This window comes from Pinus tabuliformis, chromosome 7 (assembly GCF_031772625.1).
Source record: "Pinus tabuliformis cultivar Carrire ecotype Pingquan chromosome 7, CPIR1, whole genome shotgun sequence".
NCBI classification, from domain to species: Eukaryota; Viridiplantae; Streptophyta; class Pinopsida; order Pinales; family Pinaceae; genus Pinus; species Pinus tabuliformis.
This window is the reverse complement of record NC_142293.1, coordinates 1,604,550,641-1,604,574,084: the sequence shown is the minus strand read 5'-3', so window position 1 is coordinate 1,604,574,084 and position 23,444 is coordinate 1,604,550,641.

Sequence of the window (23,444 nt, the reverse complement as noted above, 5' to 3'; positions counted from 1 at the left end):
CCTCACATTGTGACAAGGATTGTCTCAATATGAAAATCAATCGTCATCAACAATGCTTATTTTAGTGTTTATAATATTTATCTTAGGGTTTATATAGCTTAGGTTTATAATATTAGTGCCTTGTGTTTAATATTGTTCCCTTGGGTTCATAATCCCTTGGGTTTATAATATCAATCATGGTCAACCATCGTCAATCATAACCAACCATGGTTAACCATGGTCGAATGTCGCATTGTGACAATGATTGCCTCAATATGAAAATCAACCATGGTCAACCATGTCTATTTTAGTGTTTATAATATTTATCTTAGGGTTTATATACCTTGGGTTTATAATATTAGTCCATTGGGTTTAATATTATTCCCTTGGGTTCATAATCCCTTGGGGTTTTAGTATTAATCCCTTGGGTTTATAATATCAATCCCTTGGGCTTATTATTCCCTTGGGTTTATAATATCAATCATGGTCAATCATGGTCAGTCATAGCCAACCATGGTTAGCCATGGTCAATCATGGTCGAATATCGCATTGAGACAAAAATTGTCTCCATATGAAAATCATGGACAATCATGGTCAACCATATTTTATAGAATCAAACATGGTCAACCATGGTTTAACGTCGCATTGTGACAAAGATTGTCTCGATATGAAAATCAACCATGGTCCAACGTCGCATTGTGACAAAGATTGTCTTGATATGAAAATTAACCATGGTCAACCATGGTCCGACGTCACATTGTGATAAGGATTATCTCAATATGAAAATAAAGCATGGTCAACCATATTTGTTTTATTGTTTATAGTATTTATCTTAGGGTTTATATACCTTGGGTTTATAATATTAGTCCCTTGGGTTTAATATTATTCCCTAGGGTTCATAATCCCCTGCGGCTTTAGTATTAGTTTCTTGGGTTTATTATTCCCTTGGGTTTATAATATCAATCATTTTCAATCATGGTTAATCATAGCCAAGGATGGTCAACCATGGAAAAATGTCGTATTGTGACAAAGATTGTCTCAATATGGAAATCAACTATGGTCAACCATGGTCGAACATCGCGTTGTGACAAAGATTGTCTCGATATGAAAAGAAATCATGGTTGACCATGGTCAACCATGGTCCTATGTCGCATTATGACAAGGATTGTCTAAATATGGAAATCAATCATGGTCAACCATGTTTATTTTAGGGTTTATAATATTTATATTAGAGTTTATATACCTTGGGTTTATAATATCAATCCCTTGGATTTATTTATCTAAGGATTCATATTCTTAGGGTTTAATATTTTTCCCTTAGGTTTATAGTCCCTTGGGTTTTTAGTATTAATCCCTAGGGTTTATTATTCCCTTAGGTTTATAATATCAACCATGGTCAACTATAGTCAACTTGGTCAATCATGGTTAACCATGGTCAACCATTGTCTACCATGTTTTATAAATTCAATCATGGTCAACCATGGTTCAATGTCGCAAATATTGTCTTAATATGAGAATCAAACATGGTTATCCATGGTCCAATGTCACATTGTGACAAAGATTCTCTTGATTTGAAAATCACTCATGGTCAAGCATGGTCCAACATCACATTGTGACAAGGATTGTCTCAATATGAAAATCAACCATGGTCAACCATGTTTATTTTAGTGTTTATAATAATTATCTTAGAGTTTATATACCATGGATTTATATCTTAGTCCCTTCGTTTTAATATTATTCTACCAAGGTCAACCATGTTTTATAAAATCAATTGTGGTCAACCATGGTTAATTAGGGTCAACCATGGGCCAACGTCACATTGTGACAAAGATTGTCTCAATATGAAAAGCATGGTCAACCATGGTCATCCATGGCTGATCATGGTCAACCATGTTTTATAGAATGAAACATGGTCAACCATGGTCAATCCTGGTCAAACATGATCGAATGTCACATTGTGACAAAGATTGTCTCGATATGAAAATCAATCATGGTCATCCATGGTCCAACGTCGCATTGTGACAAATATTGTCTTGATATGTAAATCAACCATGGTCTCGAATGTCGCATTGTGACAAAAATTGTCTCCATATGAAAATCATGGACAATCATGGTCAACCATGGCCAGCCACAGTTGATCATGGTCAACCATGTTTTATAGAATGAAACATGGTCAACCATGTTTATTTAGCATTTATAATATCGATCCCTTGGGTTTATAATATCAATCACGGTTAATCATGGTCAATCATAGCCAACCATGGTCAATCATGGTCGAATCTCACATTGTGATAAAAATTGTCTCTATATGAAAACCATGGGCAATCATGTTCAACCATGGTCGAATATTGCATTGTGACAAAGATTGTATCGATATGAAAATCAACCATGGTCAACCATGGTCCAACATCACATTGTGACAAATATTGTCTCGATATGAAAATCAACCATGTTCAACCATGGTCTAACTTCGCATTGTGACAAAGATTGTCTCGATATGAAAATCAACCATGGTCAATCATGGTCTAACATCACATTGTGACATATGTTTTCTCTATATGTAAATCAACCATGGTCAACCATGGTTTGATGTTGCACTGTCATAAGAATTGTATCAATATGAAAATTAACCATGGTCAACCATGTGTTTATAATATTTATCTTAGGGTTTATATACCTTGGGTTTATAATATTTGTCCCTTGGGTTTAATATTATCCCCTTGGGGTTTTAATATTAATCCCTTGGTTATTATTCCTTTGGGTTTATAATATCAATCATGGTCAATCATAGCGAGTCATGGTCAACCATGGTCAACCATGGTCGAATATCACATTATGACAAAAATTATCTCCATATGAAAATCATGGACAATCATGGTCAACCATGGTTGGTCATGGTCAACCATATTTTATAGAATGAAACATGGCCAACCGTGGTCAATCTTGGCCAGCCATGGTCGAATGTCGCATTGTGACAAAGATTGTCTCGATATGAAAATCAATCATGGTTAATCATGGTTCAACGTTGCATTGCGACAAAGATTGTCTTGATATGTAAATAAACCATGTTCAACCATGGTTTAACGTTGCATTATGACAAATATTGTCTCGATATGAAAATCAACCATGGTCAACTACGGTCTAACGTCACATTGTGACAAATATTGTCTCATAAATCAACCACAGTTAACCATGGTCTAATGATGCACTATGATAAAAATTATCTCAATATGAAAATAAACCATGGTCAACCATATGTTTATAATATTTATCTTAGGGTTTATATACCTTGGGTTTATAATATTTGTTCCTTGGGTTTAATATTATCCCCTTGGGTTCATAATCCCTTGGGGTTTTAGTATTAATCCATTGGGTTTATAATATTAATCCCTTCGGTTTATTATTCCTTTGGGTTTATAATATCAATCATGGTCAATCATAGTGAGTCATGGTCAAGCACAGTCGAATATCGCATTATGACAAAAATTGTTTCCATATGAAAATCATGGACAATCATGGTCAACCCTGGTCAACCATGTTTTATAGAATGAAACATGGCCAACCATGGTCAATATTGGTCAACCATGATCGAATGTTGCAATGTGACAAAGATTTTCTCGATATGAAAATCAATCATGGTCAGCCATGGTCAACCATGGCCCAACGTCGCATTGTGACAAAGATTGTCTCAATAAGTAAATCAACCATGGTCTCGAATGTCTCATTGTGATGAATTTTTTCTCGATATGAAAATCTACCATAGTTTCCATCGCCGAATGTCACATTGTGACAAAGATTGTCTTGATATGAAAATCAACCATGGTTGACCATGGTCTAACGTCGCATTGTGACAAATATTGTCTCGATATGTAAATCAACCATGATCAACCATGCTCTAACATTGTATTGTGATAAGAATTGTCTCAATATGAAAATCAACCATGGTCAACCATGTGTTTATAATATTTATCTTAGGGTTTATATGCCTTGGGTTTTTAATATTTGTCCCTTGGGTTTAATATTATTCCTTTTGATTCATAATCCCTTTGGGTTTTAGCATTAATCCCTTGGGTTTATAATATCGATCCCTTGGGTTTATTATTCCCTTAGGTTTATAATATCAATAATGCTTAATCATGGTCAATCATAGCCAACCATGGTCAACCATGGACGAATGTCGCATTGTGACAAAAATTATCTCCATATGAAAATCATGGACAATCATGGACAATCATGGTCAAACATGGTCGAACGTTGCATTGTGACAAAGATTGTCTCGATATGAAATTCAACCATGGCCAACCATGGTCAACCATGGTCCAATGTCGCATTGTGACAAAGATTGTCTTGATATGTAAATCAACCATGGTCCAATGTCACATTGTGATAAAGCTTGTCTCAATATGAAAATCAACCATGTTCAAGAACATTTATTTTAGTGTTTATAATATTTATCTTAGGGTTTATATACCTTGGGTTTATAAATTTTGTCCCTTGGGTTTAATATTATTTTGTTGGGTTTATAATCCCTTGGGGTTTTAATATTAATCCATTGGGTTTATTATTCCCTTGGGTTTAATATTATTCCGTTGGGTTTATAATCCCTTGGGGTTTTAGTATTAATCCCTTGGGTTTATAATATCAATCCTTTGGGTTTATTATTCCCTTTGGTTTATAATACTAATCAAGGTCAACCACAAGGGATTATAAACCTAAGGGAATAATATTAACCCAAGGGATAAAAGCCCATGAGATTATTACTAAAAACCCTAGGATTTATATTCCTTTAGGTGTATAATATTATTCCCTTAGGTTTATTATATCAATCCCTTGGGTATACTAATCTAAGGGTTCATATTCCTAGGGTATAATATTATTCATAGGTTTATAATATCAATCCCTTAGGTTCAATATAAATAATGGTCAACCAAGGGTTTATATACATTGGATTTATAAACATGGTTGACCATGGTTGAAAATGATTGATTTTCATTTTTGAGACAATTGTTGTCACAATGTGACGTTGGATCATGGTTGACTATTTTTATTCGAGGGTATTTAATATCTTAGGGCTTATATACCTTGGGTTTATAATATTAATTCCATGGGTTTAATTTTATTCCTTTGGGTTTCTAATCCCTTGGGTTTTAAATTTAAAAAGTCAATGGCATAATATTCCTAGGGTATAATATTATTTATAGGGTTTGTAAATAATATTAATCCCTAAGGTTTAATATTATTCCCCAGGGTTTATAATTTCTGGATTTTTAGTATTGAACCTTAAGGGATTATAAACCCAAAGGAATTAATATTATAAACCCAAGGTATATAAACCATAAGATAAATATTATAAACCCTTGAATAAATATGGTTGATCATGGACAACCATGGTCCAACGTTGCATTGTGACAAAGATTGTCTCAAAATGAAAATCAACCATTGTCAACCATGGTCAACCATGTTTATTTTAGGGTTTATAATATTTTTCTTAGGGTTTATATACCTTGGGTTTATAATATTAATCCCTAGGGTTTAATATTATTCCCTTGGGTTTTTAGTGTTAATCCTTTGGATTTATTATCCTTTAGGTTAATATTATTGCCTTTGGTTCATAATCACTTGGGGTTTTAGTATTAAACCCTACGAATATGAACCCTTACATTAGTAAACCGAAGGGATTGATATTATAAACCCAAGAATTAGTACTAAAACCTTAAGGTATTATAAACTAAAGGGACTAATATTATAAATTTAAGGTATATAAATGCTTGGTTGACCATGATTTATATTGAACCTAAGAGATTAATATTATAAACCTATGAATAATATTATACCCTATGAATATGAATAATTAGATTAATACACCCAAGACATTGATATTATAAACCCAAGGGAGTATAAACCCTAAGGTTTTGTAGTAATAATCTCTTGGGTTAATATTATTTCATTAGATTTCTAATCCCTTGGGGTTTTAGTATTAACCCCTTGGGTTTATTATTCTCTTGGGTTTATAATATCAATCCTTAAATTTATTAATCTAAAAGTTCATATTTATATTAAATAATTTTAAATTAAATAATAATAAATAACATTTAATATTAAATAATAATGATAATTATAATGCTATTAAATATAATAATAATAATAATAATATTTTTATTGTGGTTTTTTAGTAGTTACAAATTATGTATTTATCAATAATAAATATAAATAAAACCTTCAACTTATATCAACTACATTAATACAATAACATAATTATTACTACAACTTTTATACATATTATGATAATATTTAAATTTATAAATATAAATTCATGAAAATTGAATTCCTAACGCAAACAATTTTCTTTATATTAAAGTGCAGCCCATCTCTTAGTACCAAAACATAAAGTTTGAACCTTGCAATATATATTACGAGAAGAGACACAAGTAAAAGCCAATGATTAATCCATGAATGAACGGGTAAGTAACATGTTGTTTTATCATTTCAATGGCGTGTTCAACGCTTCACATGGAGACTTTAAAGTGGCTAACAAAGAAGATATTATTAAACATTATTATTTCTGTTTTTAGACAGAGATTACGAATTGAGTATTTATTAATTTAGTCAAATAATATAAATATTTTTTAATTTAACAAAGTGTAATTTTTTTTATTTATAATTTTTTTTAATGGCATTTATCTTTCATGGGATTGGTTGTTAATTTGGACATGTGATTGCCCAATGTCTCAAATAACGAGTCAAGAGTATATGGGACATATTAGGTTTTGTTTTTATTTTTATTGCATTTCATAATTGAGTGAGACATCTCATAATTAAGTAATTGATACATTTCTTTATTCAAAGGTGACAAAATATTTTTTTATATTAATTACAAATGCAAGAGTACATGGGTCACATCAATTTTTGTTTTTGTTTTTATTACATTTCGTAATTGAGCGAGACATTTCATAATTAAGTATTCATACATTTTTTTATTCAAATATGACAAAATATTTTTTATATTAATTAAAAATCCAAGAGTACATGGGTTATATCAGTGTTTGTTTTTATTACATTCCATAATTGAGTGAAATATTTCATTAGTAAGTAATTCATACATTTCCTTATTCAAAAGTGACCAAATAATTTTTATATTAATTAAAAAATTAATATTAGAATTAACATAAAAAATGTTTAATAATTTTGTAAGCTAATTTTGTAATCTCCATAATAAATAAAAAATTTGAAATTAACTTTTTTATATTTTTAAATTTATATATTTATCATCACTAAATATGTTTACCATTCTATATTTACTTAATATAGTTATAACATTTAATATTTCAAAAATCATAAAAAACAAACTATATATTACAAATAACTATTTATAAATAATACATTGTATCATTTTTTAATTTTTTAAATTAAGATATATATTGAATGATAAATTTTAATATTCCGCATCATAAAACAAATCTTATCAAAAATACATTTTACAACTAAATTTCAAAAAAATTGCTAATTCTTTTAATATATCACAATAATGATCAAATAATTTCACTATTATTTTAAAAGGGACAAAGAAAATCTACTATATAGCACTTGTTTTAATTTTAATGCAGACGTGTTCCGTTGAATGGCATGATGCTAAATAACGAAATAGGAGATTAGTGTAATTGGGGGATCAAGTGAAGAAAAATTTAGACAATATCATGATAGGTATCGATTTCTGCTCCATGTAAGCCAACTTCTCACGAGGCCAAATTCTTCCCCATACACAAATATATGGAATGAATCCAATGGCGTTTCTCTTGCTAAAACTTCTCATGAAATCATTCTCAAATAGTTAAACTTAACTCAATCGCAATTATGACAAGAAACCCTATTCCATTCTGATGTTCCATCAATTAAATAACTTCAAAACAAAACCATACCAACTTCGAAACAATATTGTCATTTATAAAAAGTGGGAGAATTTCCAAAAATAGAGAATGGACAATCATATATACTGTTTATGTTAGTTATAAATAGTTAATGGATATCTTTTAATTAATATTATCAAATAGTTTCTAATTAATCTATCAATTAATTAAATTATCAGTGTATATTTTAATTAATTTTGTATAAATATATTGTTATTTTATTAAATTATGAATATATAATGTTTATAGATTAACAAAACATAGAAATAATATTGAAAAACTCAATTGTAACATAATGTAGATGTCTTACTTTGAAAACTTTTTCGACAAAACCATCTAAAAATGACATTTGTTTGGCTTTTTGTAAGGTTTCAAGATTATTACAATTAGAAGCTATAATGTTGTAGATAAAGATTTTGTATATTTTACTCCTAGGTTTCACATTTTAGTCTTTTTTTATTTGCTTTTGTGCCATTAATACTGCAAGCTTTCAATTTTTCATGGGCAAATCTATTTAGGCCCTTTTTCATCTTTGATTGATTTGTTTCCTTGTTGATGCGGCTATTTGTATTCTGGTAGGAACTAAAATAAATCCAGTTTATGGAAAACCACCTATAGCATAAGGACAAACAACCACGGAAAATGGGGAAGGAAAAACATATTTTTATTCAAGTAGGAATTAAAATACATCCCATTTATGCAAAAGCACCTATAGCATAAGGATAAATAGACATGGGAAATGTTTATGAGACTATTTAACAAAGGGTTTTACCTAGTTTATATATCTATATATATATATATATATATATATATATATATATAACTAACATTATTTGATATAAAGTCTCTATAGATATAGATATGCCCACAACACAACAAATTTGGCTTGGTTTGAAATGTTTTGTTCATGGTGGAATCTCATAAAGTGCTCGAATTCCCATAGGTGTCACCTAGATGTTCACTATGTTCACCTTCGTGACAAGGGGAAAAATACTTACATATTTCATACTCTTTGGAAGGAATGTCATTCAATAACTCACAATTCATTCATTTGATCAGGGTAAGTTGGATTAAAATCCAAGTCCAAATAGTTTCCTTGAAATCCAATGAATATGCAGCTATCTCTTATGAAAATATCATTAAAAGCCCTATTTGAATGAAACAAGTAATCAATCTATGAGTGTGGTAGTGCATCATTGAACCAACGACCAAAAACACAAAACTTCTTCCTTGTCATAATGAATTTGGACAATAATCCTGCTTATTTCCACTTACTCTCCTTGAGTGTATTAGCTACCCAACCTTATTGAATTGTTTGCGTCGGGGTCTTATCACAGTGTCACTAACTCAACACTCACCTGTGAAAGCTATCCTATGTCACAGTGTCTCCTGTGGAATAGTCGAGGTGTCATTTCAACCACAATTTATTGTTAGGTATCCAGTGTCTAAACATATCACATAAAATCTCTGGCTCATGAAGAACATCTATTGCTATTTATAAAATATTAAAATTCTTTTAATACATTGTGCTTGCTTGTCTACAAACTCTCCAATGTGGACCCCACATTGATTCCATGTGATTATGATTGTAGAGAGGATGTGGAGGATAGTCCATCTTATAGTTTTACTTTGTGGGTCATCTTATATGTCCCATAAGATATCCTTAGTCATGTATCATATATACAAATTCTATGGCATGTTCAAGTCAAAAGCATTTGATTTCAGAGCTCTGGAGATTTTTTTGTGAGTGTTCCATGAAATTTCAAATCAAGTTTCAAGATTCAATTAGTCATTTGTGTGTTATGGTCATTTTGCTATTTTGTTATCATAAATATGTGAACATTTATAACATAATTGTGTTATTAAAGCTCAGTTTTTTAATCAAACTTTTATTAGCGACTGGTTAATTTATTATGAAAACATCACTTTTGAAGGGAAAAATTTTAAACATAACATTTCTTGATGGGTGGCATAGACACCTAAAACGTAAAAAAAAAATGGTTTGACGGGTAAAGAGGAATCAAAATTCCAACCCTGGCCGTCGTAGATGGGACGAATGTACGTACATAATCATACGTAGCATTAATGGATCAATGGCTACACAAATACTGGTGGTCAAATTCCTTGACATTCGCTACACAATACATAAGAGGTACCTGCAATTTGAAGTGCCCCAAATGGTTTTTATTTTTATTTTTTTTGGTGAATCATGGAAATCCACCTATTTCTTGTTACCATTTTTTAAGTGGATATGTTGAAAACGTTTTTCTTTTTTATGGACACATGGAAAGATTGAAGTAGTCTTATTCTTTAATTGAACAATATTGACATATATTTTATAAAAAGAAATTCCTTATTATAGAACTAAATTAGTGAGCTATTATGCTTAGAAGATTTTATTCTAAATACGCAAGTCTATTTCATACTTTGGAACCTATATAACACATAAAAGGACAAGCTACAAATGACCATCATCAAATACATATAAGATAAATTTGAAATTCCAAGCCTACATACAACTCACCACTAGACCTAGAGTTTCTAATTCATCTTGATTGGAAATTTGATGTTGGTCATTTGTTTTTCATGTTTGTTACTTAACGGTTTATGTAAATTCACAATTGTCTTTTTTTTTTTGGGATTTTTTTATAACAATTGAGAGACAGGCTTGAAGGTAGTTGTCTTTAAAGAGAGCACAATAACTCACTAGTCTAGCTCTAAACACCAAAAAAAATGTTGAAATCTATGCCAAAAGTGTTTAGCTAGAGATTGTCATAGCATTGAGGGTTAGTTCAATTGGTTGAGTTCCAGTTGCTAAAGTACCTTGCCATTGGGAGGTAATGGGGTCAATTCTCCTCAATGCCCTCGGGGTACCATCTTCCCAAAGTTCCATTAAAAAAATAAATATCTAGTTATTCTATGTTTTGGATTTTTTTAGTTGGAATTCAACAAAACGATCAACCTAACAACTTTCTTCAATCCATTCTATTTTTGTGACTATTTTATGTTTTTGTGAAGCTTTTATATTTTAGAGTTTTTTATCAAAATTCTGCGAAACAATTTTTGATATTTTTTTATTGTTTAAATCTATTTTTGATAAAAAATTAACATTCTAAAAACCTCTCAAACAATTCACACATCAAATTCAAATTTGTAATTCCGACCAAATTTCAAACAAATTTAAAATAATTAAACCTACAAAACTAAAAATAATTAAACTACAAGTATGAAAGAAAAACAACGCGTTCTTGTTCTTTGTTAATTAGCGTTCATGAAATTCTACATATCGCCAAAGTGAGATAGACTTGCATAAACTATGGAAAAATGGGAAGATAATATATTAAGTTTTCACAGTTTTTCTGCTTATTATATCTAAATTGTCTTGATTGTGAGGAAACATCCAAAGTGATACCTTAATGTAATCCTATACTCAATTGTGACTATACATTTGGAATAGTGAAAGGGGCTTTTAACAATATAATATGGTGGAGGTGTTTAATTTTAATCTTTTAATATGTAAAAAATATTATTAATACATAAAATATTTTAATATTTTATATCTATATATATAATTTTTTATAAAAAATAAAGTAATTGAAATAAAAAAATATGGTTAGATTTTGTTTGACAAATTTTATAATAAAATATGTTATTTTTGCCTTGTACAATAAAACAAATATTTAATGTTAATCATAAATAAAGTATTTCAATGCTTATCTTAAATAAAATATCAATTTGACATATATTTTAGAAAGAGATGTTTTATTCATGATAGGTATTAAAAAAGATCAAATCTCTTGAGGTTTAAACTTTTTTTAGAGTACAAAAGGGTTTGCACTTCAAGAGATTTGATCTCTCCCCAGACTTTAAGATGAATCTATACTAGTTATATGTGTGTGTTTGTGTGTGTGTGCGACTTCGTGAGAGTAAATTTTCACTATTTAAATTGTATTTTTGAATGCATAATTGGATTGAACTCCTTGAAATTATTTTTGAGAACATGAATTGTGTAGAGTAGACAACTTCAACTTGCAATTCCCACTAAATGTTTTAATCATAAGATTTTTTTTCAATTTATTTATATATAATATACATAGTCTCTTTTTAGCCATATACAATATATACATAGTTGACATTGAAATATTTCGCATTAAAATATTTTTCCCCTTATTTTTAAATATACATTAATATTACTTATTGAAATATTTTCTTTATGATGTATATTGATAATTGTTTTTCGTAAAATACTACATCTCCATCATGTTCAATATATCACCCTAATTTGGGTAGAGACTTCACATCAAGGAGTGCCTTGACAGAACACCCCATCAGAGTCTATCCAAAACCCCATGAACATGGTCTATATTGATTATTATTATTCTTCTTCTTTAAACATCACATATTAATTTTATTCCTTATGTGCAACTCACTTGGCCATCATCTTGAAGTATTGTGTACACTAAGAGATTCAAGGTTCAAATCCCAAGTAACTTGGTCTATGGAGAGAAGGACAATCATAGGCCAGAGGTACAGTGGTACCTAATTTTAGGCAAGTATGACCCCAAACCAAGTGCCAATCTCTCCTATTACAAATCAAAAAAGAAAAAAAGAAAAGAAAAGTTATCACACATTAAAAATGAAATGAATTACATATCGTTATCTTATTACTCTTTTTATAAAGCAAAATAATTATTTTAATTTTAATCACTTTTTTTTGTGTCTTTCTATCTCTATATAAAGTTGATATTAAAAATAAATTACCTCTTTTCTTTAAATTTTGGGATATTTTTAATAGTTAGCATCAAAACAAACAAACAAACAAACAAACATATCTATATATAAGGTTGATATAAAATTAAGTGTTGAAATATTTTATTTATGATTGAGAATGAAAGTGAAATATTTTACCATATATTGGGTTGTAATATCAATCAGCCTAAATTCATCTTAACTTCGGATCTACCAAGTGCATAGAAGGATCAAATCTCTTTCACTCTAAAAGGATCTACAAGTGCTAAAAATGATCAAAAGAGGTTTGCACCTCAAGAGATTTGATCTCTTTGTACGCTTGATAGTTTAATTATTTATTATTTATTATTTATTATAATTATATTTTTAGTTTTACGTAATTTCACTGAGTCAAAATATTTTATTAATAATTACAATAATTATTTATTTTATTTTATTTTTATTTTTATGTAGTTCGACCATGTCAAAATGTTTAAGATGATAGAACATTACAACATTTCTATGATATTGGTCTCGGTGCAATAACCAACCAGTCACAATAAAAATGATATTATTGATGTTTTATAATAATTTTCATTAAAAATAATATCTATATATATATATATATATATATATATATATATATATATATATATATATATATATATATATAACCAACATTGTTGTTTATTTAAATAATATTTTATTTTTGTTTTAAAGGGGAGACATGTCTTTCCTAGGGCCCTCTCAGTGCCCCCTATGTAGAAACCAAGAGGAATCTTTTCATCACCTTCTGAATGCATGTCCTATTGCTGGATAAGTTTGGGATCTAGTTGCTAGCCTTTTTAGCCCCTTTGTGCGCCATCAGGCAAACATTCTGGAGACTATTGAAAATTGGCCCAATCATAGATTCAAAAACTTGATTGTCAGTAGGGCATGGTGCCTGATCTTGGGTTTTATCCTTTGGAATATCTGGAAAGAAAGGAACCATGCTATCTTTCATGACTAAACCCCTTCCAATGCTTCTGTTTGGGGTATAGCTAAAGAAAACACAAGAGAGACTATTCTAATGGAGCAATGGGTACCAGAAGACTAGAAAGATGACCCTTCATAAATATAGATTCTTCGTTCACTAAACCTCTCTCAAGATATGATACCACCCTCTGCTTCTTCCATCAAGGGTCCTCCAACTTCATCCCCTTTTGTCTTCATTTAGCCCCTGGGACCGACGAGGTACGGTGGTATTTTGCAAAACTTTAGTGATCCCCTACTGATTGTTATGCCAACTATTGTGGATACACTACAAATAATGTTTCTAAACTTACTTATTTAGAGAAGGCACCCACTCTTGCCCTACAACAGACTTGCTTGAGGATCCATCTAGCAGTGGATTCCAAATTGGTTTTCCAGATGGATCAAAAGATCATTGATGGCTCTCCTATCTTCAAAATTGCTTGGAGTCGGCGTCTTGAGGCCTAGCTGGTTCAAATAAAAATATCTTGGAAATATTTGAGTATGTCACTTCTGGTCGCGTTCTCAGGGATGGAAACAAAGTGGCTAATTGGATGGCTAATTATGGAGCAAAGAATCAACACAAAGAATTTTCCCTTCCATGGCATGATGCTCTGAGTGCAATAGATTTAGATCCTAGCGAATTTCAGACTCTCCAGGACCTCATTGAAGTTGAATCCTCTCTCCCCGATGGGGGTGGTCATATGAGGGTACAAGTTTCCAAATCGAGGCCATTGGGGCTTGCGCCTTCGCCATGTGCGTAATTACTTGGCCTTTATGTGCCATCCCTACCATCAAATCTCATGCGTGATGATTAATTACCTTCATCTGGTTGTTATATTTGTTCTTTGGAGATATTTTAGATTCAATCTGCTAACTTGGGCAATGAGTTGGGGTTGTGAGGAGGTTGGAGGTGTTTGGGTTTGGTGCCATGGTAGCTCTTTAGGGTTTCTGCCCAGGTTAAGGAGGGACAAGTGAAAATGTGATTCTTTGGTTTGGGCTGGTCTTTGCTTACTGGTATTCTTTTGGGACCGTGATACCCGAGCGAGTAGTGTCTGGTTCTGCCTCCTAGTTGCTGCACATCTTCGATTTTCTGCGAATTTCTAGAAAGTCCGGATTCCTCCGTCTGGTGCTCGAGGTAAGGTCTTTGTGTCTTTTAGTTCCTCTGCTTTTCTATGCGGTTTCAAGAGTTTGCCTCTGTGGGTTGGCAGACATCCTAATGTGGTCTTAGTGTTCAGCGTTCCTCCTGGTCTGTTCCAGAGAGATAGTGATATCTTGTTCTTTGGAAAATTTGGAAGGTGGTTTGAGTCTCTGTGCTAGATTGAAGTCAAAAAAGTTTCTCCTCTCATCCGGGCTAGTGTTTTCTGCTCTCGTAATTCCCTTGGGTTGCGAGGAGGGTTTGTCCCATCTAGTTCTCTGGTTAGGGTTTCCTTTGGTTTGTTTCATTCAAGTAATTCCTGTGTCAGTTTTCAGGTTTCCTATCAGTGGTGGTAGTGGTGTCGTGGTCTTTGGTTTTGCATTGCCTCTTGCAGGTATCACGACAATCTCTTCTTGGTCTTCTCCTGCAGTCGGTTGTCAATCAATGATAAGTGCGATATGCCCCGCCAACGGGGCATATCACACTTACCATTGAATGGCATGATGCTAAATAACGAAATAGGAGATTAGTGTAATTGGGGGATCAAGTGAAGAAAAATTTAGACAATATCATGATAGGTATCGATTTCTGCTCCATGTAAGCCAACTTCTCACGAGGCCAAATTCTTCCCCATACACAAATGTAGGGAATGAATCCAATGGCGTTTCTCTTGCTATTGGGCATCACATGAAATCATTTTCAAATAGTTAAATTTAATTGCAATGATGACAAGAAACCCTATTCCATTCTGATGTTCCATCAATTAAATAACTTCAAAACGAAACCGTACCAACTTCAAAACAATATTGTCATTTATAAAAAGTTTGGGAGAATTTCCAAAAATAAGGAATGGACAATCATATACACTGTTTATGTTAGTTATAAATAGTTAATGGATATCTTTTAATTAATATTATCAAATAGTTTCTAATTAATCTATCAATTAATTAAATTACCAAATTATATAAATAAATTGTTATTTTATTAAATTATGAATATATAATGTTTATAGATTAACAAAACATAGAAATAATATTGAAAAACTTAATTGTAACATAATGTAGATGTCTTACTTTGAAAACTTTTTTGACAAAACCATCTAAAAACGACATTTGTTTGGCTTTTTTTAAGGTTTCAAGATTATTACAATTAGAAGCTATAATGTTGTAGATAAAGATTTTGTATATTTTTACTCCTAGGTTTCACATTTTTAGTATTTCTTTATTTGCTTTTGTGCCATTAATACCGCAAGCTTTCAATTTTTTGTGGGTAAATCTATTTAGGCCCTTTTTCATCTTTGATTGATTTGTTTCCTTGTTGATGCGGCTATTTGTATTCTAGTAGGAACTAAATTACATCCAATTTGAGGAAAAACACCTATGGAATAAGGACAAACAACCACAGAAAATGGGGAAGAAAAACATATTTTTATTCAAGTAGGAATTATAAGACATCTCATTTATGCAAAAGCACCTATAGCATAAGGACAAATAGCCACGTGAAATGGATATGAGACTACTCAACAAAGGTTTTTTACCTCGTCTATAGAGACTATATATATATAACTAACATTATTTGATATAAAGTCTCTATAGATATAGATATAAATTTGGCTTGGTTTGAAATGTTTTATTCATGGTGAGATCTCATCAAGTGCTCAAATTCCCATAGGTGTCACTTAGATGTTCACCTTCGGGACAAGGGAAAAAATACATACATATTTCATACTCCTTGGAAGGAATGTCATTCAATAACTCACAATTCATTCATTTCATCAGGGTAAGTTGGATTAAAATCCAAGTCCAAATAGTGTCCTTGAAATCCAATGAATATGCATCTATCTCTTATGAAAATATCATTAAAAATCTCATTTGAATGAAACAAGTAATCAATCTATGAGTGTGGTAGTGCATCAATGAACCAACAACTAAAAACACAAAACTTCTTCCTTGTCATAATGAATTTGGACAATAATACTGCTTGTTTCCACTCGCTCTCCCTAAGTGTATTAGCTACCCAACCTTATTGAATTGTTTGGGTCAGGGTCTTGTCACAGTGTCACTAACTCAACACTCACCTGTGAAACCTATCCTATGTCACAATGTCTCCTGTGGAATAATGGAGGTGTCATTTCAACTAAAATTTATTGTTAGGTCTTTGGTGTCTAAACATATCACTTAAAATCTCTGGCTCATGAAGAACAACATCTGCTACTATTTATAAAATATTAAAATTCTTTTAATACATTATGCTTGCTTGTCTATAAACTCTCCAGTGTGGACCCCACATTGATTCCATGTGATTATGATTGTAAAGAGGATGTGGAGGATAGTCCATCTTATAGTTTTACTTTGTGGGTCATATTATATGTCCCATAAGATATCCTTAGTCATGTATCATATTTACAAATTCTATGGCATGTTCAGGTCAAAAGAATTTGATTTCAGAGTTCTGGAGATTTTTTTGTGAGTGTTCCATGAAATTTCAAATCAAGTTTCAAGATTCAATTAGTCATTTGTGTGTTATGGTCATTTTGCTATTTTGTTATCATAAATATGTGAACATTTATAACATAATTGTGTTATTAAAGCTCAATTTTTTAATCAAACCTTTATTGGCGAAGGGTTAATTTATTATGAAAACATCACTTTTGAAGGGAAAAATTTTAAATGTAATGTTTCTTGATGGGTGGCATAGACACCTAAAACGTCAGAAAAAAATGGTTTGAAGGGTAAAGAGGAATCCAAATTCCAACCCTGGCCATCGTAGATATGACGAATGTGCATACAAAATCTATGTAGCATTAATGGATCAATGGCTACACAAATACTGGTGGTCGAATTCTTTGATGTTCGCTGCACAATACATACTGGTACCTAAAATTTGAAGTGCCCCAAATGGTTTTTATTTTTTATTTTTTTTGGTTATTTAAAAATAAATTCCTTATTATAGAGCTAAATTAGTGAGCTATTATTCTTAGAAGATTTTATTCTAAATACTCAAGTCTATTTCACACTTTAGAACCTATATAACACATAAAAGGACAAGCTACAAATGACCATCATCAAATACATATAAGATAAATTTGAATTTCCAAGCCTACATACAACTCACCACTAGACCTAGAGTTTCTAATTCATCTTGTTAAACACACATGGACAGCACAAGGGATATGAAAGATAAATCATGCAGTACATTTTTTTATTAACATGAGATATACATTTATAGTACAACATATGACTCTTGGGTTTCAGATCCCAAGGTCTCTTGGACTGCTTTGGACTATTCGACTTCCACACTAACCCATTTAGGATTAGGTGTCCAACATTCCCCCCCTTAATCCGAAGGGTTATGTATGAGTCCAAGAAGAGAGCTGTAATACAAAATGTGCAAATATGCATGGCAGCACTAGGCTGAATGTGCTCTATGAAATGTTGGTATAAAGGGCGGTGGTTTAAGGATGACCACCAACACTGGAACGCTTAGTGCAGTTCCCGGAACTCTTCCAAAACTGGCAAGAAACTAAAGTTTTCTGCTAGAGGAAGTGATCCTATTGTTTTAAAGAGGGAAACCTTTAACCATAAAAGGGAGGTCTCACTCCGCATAAAAGGTAAAACTTCAACCTGAAAAGGGAAGTCTCAACCTGTGATGGTTTAAGGATGACTAACAACTCTGGAATTCTTAATGCAATTCCTGGAACTCTTCCAAAACTGGCAAGAAGCTGGAGTCTTCTGCTAGAGGAAGTGTTCTCAATTGTGTTCCTGGAACTCTTCCAAAACTGGCAAGAAGCTGAAGTCTTCTGCTAGAGGAAGTGTCCCAGATTGCTAACTGAAGGCATGTTCATGGGCATCTTTGTCTCTGGCTACAACTCTGAAACTGGTGTGGCAGGTTGTGGCTCAGGCTCGCTTGATGTGACTTTGAAGCTTGTAGATGACCATCATTTTCCCCCCTGTCAGATACAAGGTGAGATGATGGAGAAAACTCAACTGCAAGACTGTTCAATACTCTGGAACAAGTTCTGACATGTGTTTGGAATATCTTCTTGGCTGTTGATGCCCATTGCCAAGAAGCGATCCATCCAAGATGAATCTTTGTTCTTACAGGACGTTTGTTTCTGAAGCATCTGTGTGAAGAATGGCTGGTTTTATGATAATGCTTACATGGATGAAGATCAAAACAGTGATCTTTCAGATGGCCAACTCGATCACAGTGTTGGCATTTCTCAATCTGTTGTTGTTGTTGTTGCTGTGGAAGAGGGGCAGAATCTGGAACAACTGGAGGTGAACTGTCATGAGGAGCAAGTAAACTGTCATGAATGAATCCGGCACTCTGAAATTGAATGGGCTTGGCGTAGTCTGGAATATGAAAGGACAAGTCCTTGTCATATCCAAGACCAGTTCTGTGCTTGTTGTGGACAAGCTGTTCCCAAGGTCTGATGATGGGCTTGGGAAGTGCAGACTGAGTTTCTGCATCTGTATGTACAACTGCTGCTTTATTGGGTACTGAATCTGAAACAATATTGACTTGCTGTTTATGGGAGTCTGTTTCATTGTTCTGAACAGAAACAGGTTCAGAATGACTCCTTCGTTTTAATTCTTCTTGCTGAAGCTGAGATTCAAGTTGTAAAAAGTCAATCTTTTCATGTACATCTTGTAAACAACTATGAATATCGGTGAGAAAATCCTTGCTGATTTTGACTGTATTATCCATAGTAGAGAGTATTAGATTGTCCACTAACTCTAATATTGCACCGATTGGAGCCATTTCTAACCTCAAAATAGTAAAACAATGAGGAAAAGATGGACACCAAATAAACTTATGGCAACAGCTTCAAATCAATCAGCTTGCAATAGATTCAACATACAAAGAATGGTGATATCCAGAAAACAGACTCCTCATTCAAAAAATGAATTTTCTTCAATTCACCTGAGAATTTAACTTCCAACAAAGCATGCTCCACTCTTCAGCAGGATCCAACTACATTCACAAAATGCATCATCACTAGTTCCTGCCTCTCAAGTATTTTGTTACAAGGTACAGCTGCTCAAGGACAGGCAGTCTAGCTGAATGTTTTAATTATATAATTACAAGATTCCCAACTGTGCAATTACCACCGTAAATTTGAACTGAATGCTGTTCTTACTTTCAAGTTCTGACAAAAATCATTCTCAAGAAATATCTATCCCTACACTACTCTCAGTGCTCACAAACGAAATCCTGTGTACAAGAATACTCTCCAGCAAGTGTAGGGACGCTCCAACCTTGATAAATGAATAACAGATAACATATACAACTTTGGAGAACTGTTAGGCACATCCAATTGTGAAGAGTCTTCCTTTCACGACTTGCCTTGTTCTTTGCACGTTTTTGCCTCAGCTTTGGAAAAGTAAATAAATATCATCATATGCATCCAATCAGTCCAAGATAATAACACATCGAGATCCCATTAAAATCAAAATTGCTACAAGGCTGCGCTACTCTACAATTAAAAAATCAACAGTTTTGGTTTCTCTATTGTTCTCCACTTCTGAAGTAACTCTTAGAAAGCTCAGCAAGGCCTGGAAAAACTTTAGCAAAACTAAGTTCTACAGCAGACACGTCATTTCTTCTTTGCTCCCCTTGCAGCCTGTTGTGCAGGTGCTGTCGGTGCCTCAGTCGGTCCCTGGGCCAATCTTTCTTCCCTCCTAGCAATCTTCGGCTACAATACAGCTAACGGACAACGTTAATATGAACCAAGTGTATTATGGACAATCTTTCTGATATCGTGTTTCACAATTCAGACTCGGAAGTTCAACGCTTCATTCCAGCCTCAGTTATGTGCACCAACCCCTTCAGAATTAACCCGTTCATTAGAGCGCTGCTACAAGTGAAGAAAGTCTACCAAGAAGAAGAAGGACGAAGTACTGGTCACTGTTCAGGCTCAAGAAGGTGATGGGAGCTCTCCAGATGCGGAGTCCGGTTCTCCAACTTATGATGGATCCAAGGAAATATTTTATGCTCTGAAAATTGCAAATGCATTGATTGCAAGAATTACGAAAACAGTTAAGAAAGAAAGGATCTCTATCAAAGTGATATTACCGGGCACTTTCTTTCTCCTTGACCTATCTTGCCCCGCGAGAATAAGCTTTGCAAGTTTGATCGAACAACTGACATTTGGAACTATGTTAGACTGGGATGTCCGCGGAGCCAATTCAATGTCTGCATTTAAACTACACATCCATTTTCTCGTATCTTTAAATCTTTGAACATCACAGACTGCGAAGAGAATGGATCGGCTTTTTGCAGCCAACGAATTTCCCTTCAGAGTCGGCTTCACAGGACACAGCGGCCACCTAAGAGTAGAACCTCTTCCTCCTGTTGAGCGCCGAACGCCTCTTAGAAGTCTTCCTGATTTAGTCCTAGTAAGTCAAAATACATCCCCGTCTTCACCCTCTGGTGGTTGTAGGATGCCAATGGAATGTGGTTTATGCACGTTCTCGAATCTCAGATGGTGTACCACCTCTTGTTTCTCGTCGTGTCCTTGAGATTTTGACATACCTCGCTAAAAATCATTTCTGCGTTGCTGATCTTCATGGAGTCGTTTCCAATGTTGGAGTCGACATCTCAAACATCTACAATATCATTCGAAGAGAAAGGCAAGGGAATGTTCAATCAAATCTGCATCATCACTTGCGCCCACGCATATTAACTTCTCTTGACTTCGCTGTTGTAATAGATGCACGTAGAGAGGCTTTACTTGCACGGCCAAGGATTCAAAGTTTATGATAAACTTTGAGAACTCTAGTTAACTGCTTCCCAACAAAACAAGACCGCATGATTTCTAGTCTTCGAAACAGAGCTTCTTCGCTAGTGTATAGACAACAGACTTATCACAAAAACTGTGCACAGTCAATGCACAAGAAATTGTTACTTCGTTGGTTCTAAGACCGACATTGTGCCCTAAAAGATTGCAGACAGATTTCGCCAGTCCGAAATGGCACAGAACTGTGCTCTAACACAGAACGGTAATGTCTCTCCTGGGCTGGTGTAAAAGAGCCTGGGATTTCTCAAACAAAAACCAATCCATGTACCAATGAAAATAGCGAACCCCAAGCAAAATAATCAAAGATTAAATGCTCGCAACCCACCTTAAAAAAAGATCAAGCTCCACGTCAGAACTCAAACCGTAGATCTACAATAAAGACAAAAATTGATGCTAGAACCCTTCAAGAGATCTGCCCTTCATTTAATGTTCCACCCGCTCAGAGTTTATTGTAGAGAAAACGACTTTCTCAAATGGGAAAATGTATTGTTGAATGTCTTCGCTTCGAAGTTTTGGCCATAGAGAAGAACCTCACTCATGCGCAGTCTCTGTATAGTTTTACAAGGAATGGGACAGAAAAATATCAAATAGCGCAGGCGTTCAAACCAGGCAGTGCGCAGTCTCAGGACAGAGGCGCTCAGGACAGAGGGCGCAGAGAATCAACATCATTGAGACGTAGGACAGAGGCGTTTATGTCAGAAACGTTTATGAATGAGTGAGAGAGCTGAACAGTCAGAGACGTTTTATGAATCAGTGAGAGAGCATGAAACGCTTATGGACAGAGAGCGTAGGTAAAAATATGGCAGACAGACATGTCAGAAGAACCGCTTGGACTGTGCTGGACAGCGCCAGGAGAAGCTAACATTTAGCTGAAGAAATATTCGTGAGAAAATATTCATGAGATGCAGAATTGATGGCAGAAATGACTGCACAGAAAGACCATAAGACAAATGGCTCACATTAATTATGCAGGGCAGGAATACGCCAGCTCTGATACCATGTTAAACACACATGGACAGCACAAGGGATATGAAAGATAAATCATGCAGTACATTTTTTTATTAACATGAGATATACATTTATAGTACAACATATGACTCTTGGGTTTCAGATCCCAAGGTCTCTTGGACTGCTTTGGTCTATTCGGCTTCCACACTAACCCATTTAGGATTAGGTGTCCAACACATCTTGATTGGAAATTTGATGTAGGTCATTTGTTTTTCATGTTTGTTACTTAACGGTTTATGTAAATTCACAATTGTCTTTTTTTTTGGATTTTTTAATAACAATTGAGAGGCAGGCTTGAAGGTAGTTTTCTTTAAAGAGAGCACAATAACTCACTAGTCTACCTCTAAACACAAAAAAAAATGTTGAAATCTATGATAAAGGTGTTTAGCTAGAGATCATCATAACATTGAGGGTTAGTTTAATTGGTTGAGTTCCAATTGCTAAAGTACCTTGCATTTGGGAGGTAATGGGGTCAATTCTCCTCAATTCCCTTGGGGTACCATCTTCCTAAAGTTTCATTTTTTTTTTTTTTTTATCTAGTATTCTATGTTTTGGATTTTTTTAGTTGGAATTCAACAAAATAATCAACCTAACAACTTTCTTCAATCCATTCCATTTTTGTGAGACCTCTGTGTTTTAGAGTTTTTGGTTAGAATTCTGCGAAACAATTTTTTATATTTTTTTATGGTTTAAAATCTATTTTTGATAAAAAAATTAATTAAACATTCTGAAAACCTCTCAAACGATTCACACATCAAATTTGTAATTACGACCAAATTTCAAATAATTAAACCTACAAAACTGAAAATAATTAAACTACTAGTATGAAAGAAAAACAACGCGTTCTTGTTCTTTGTTAATTAGCGTTCAGGAA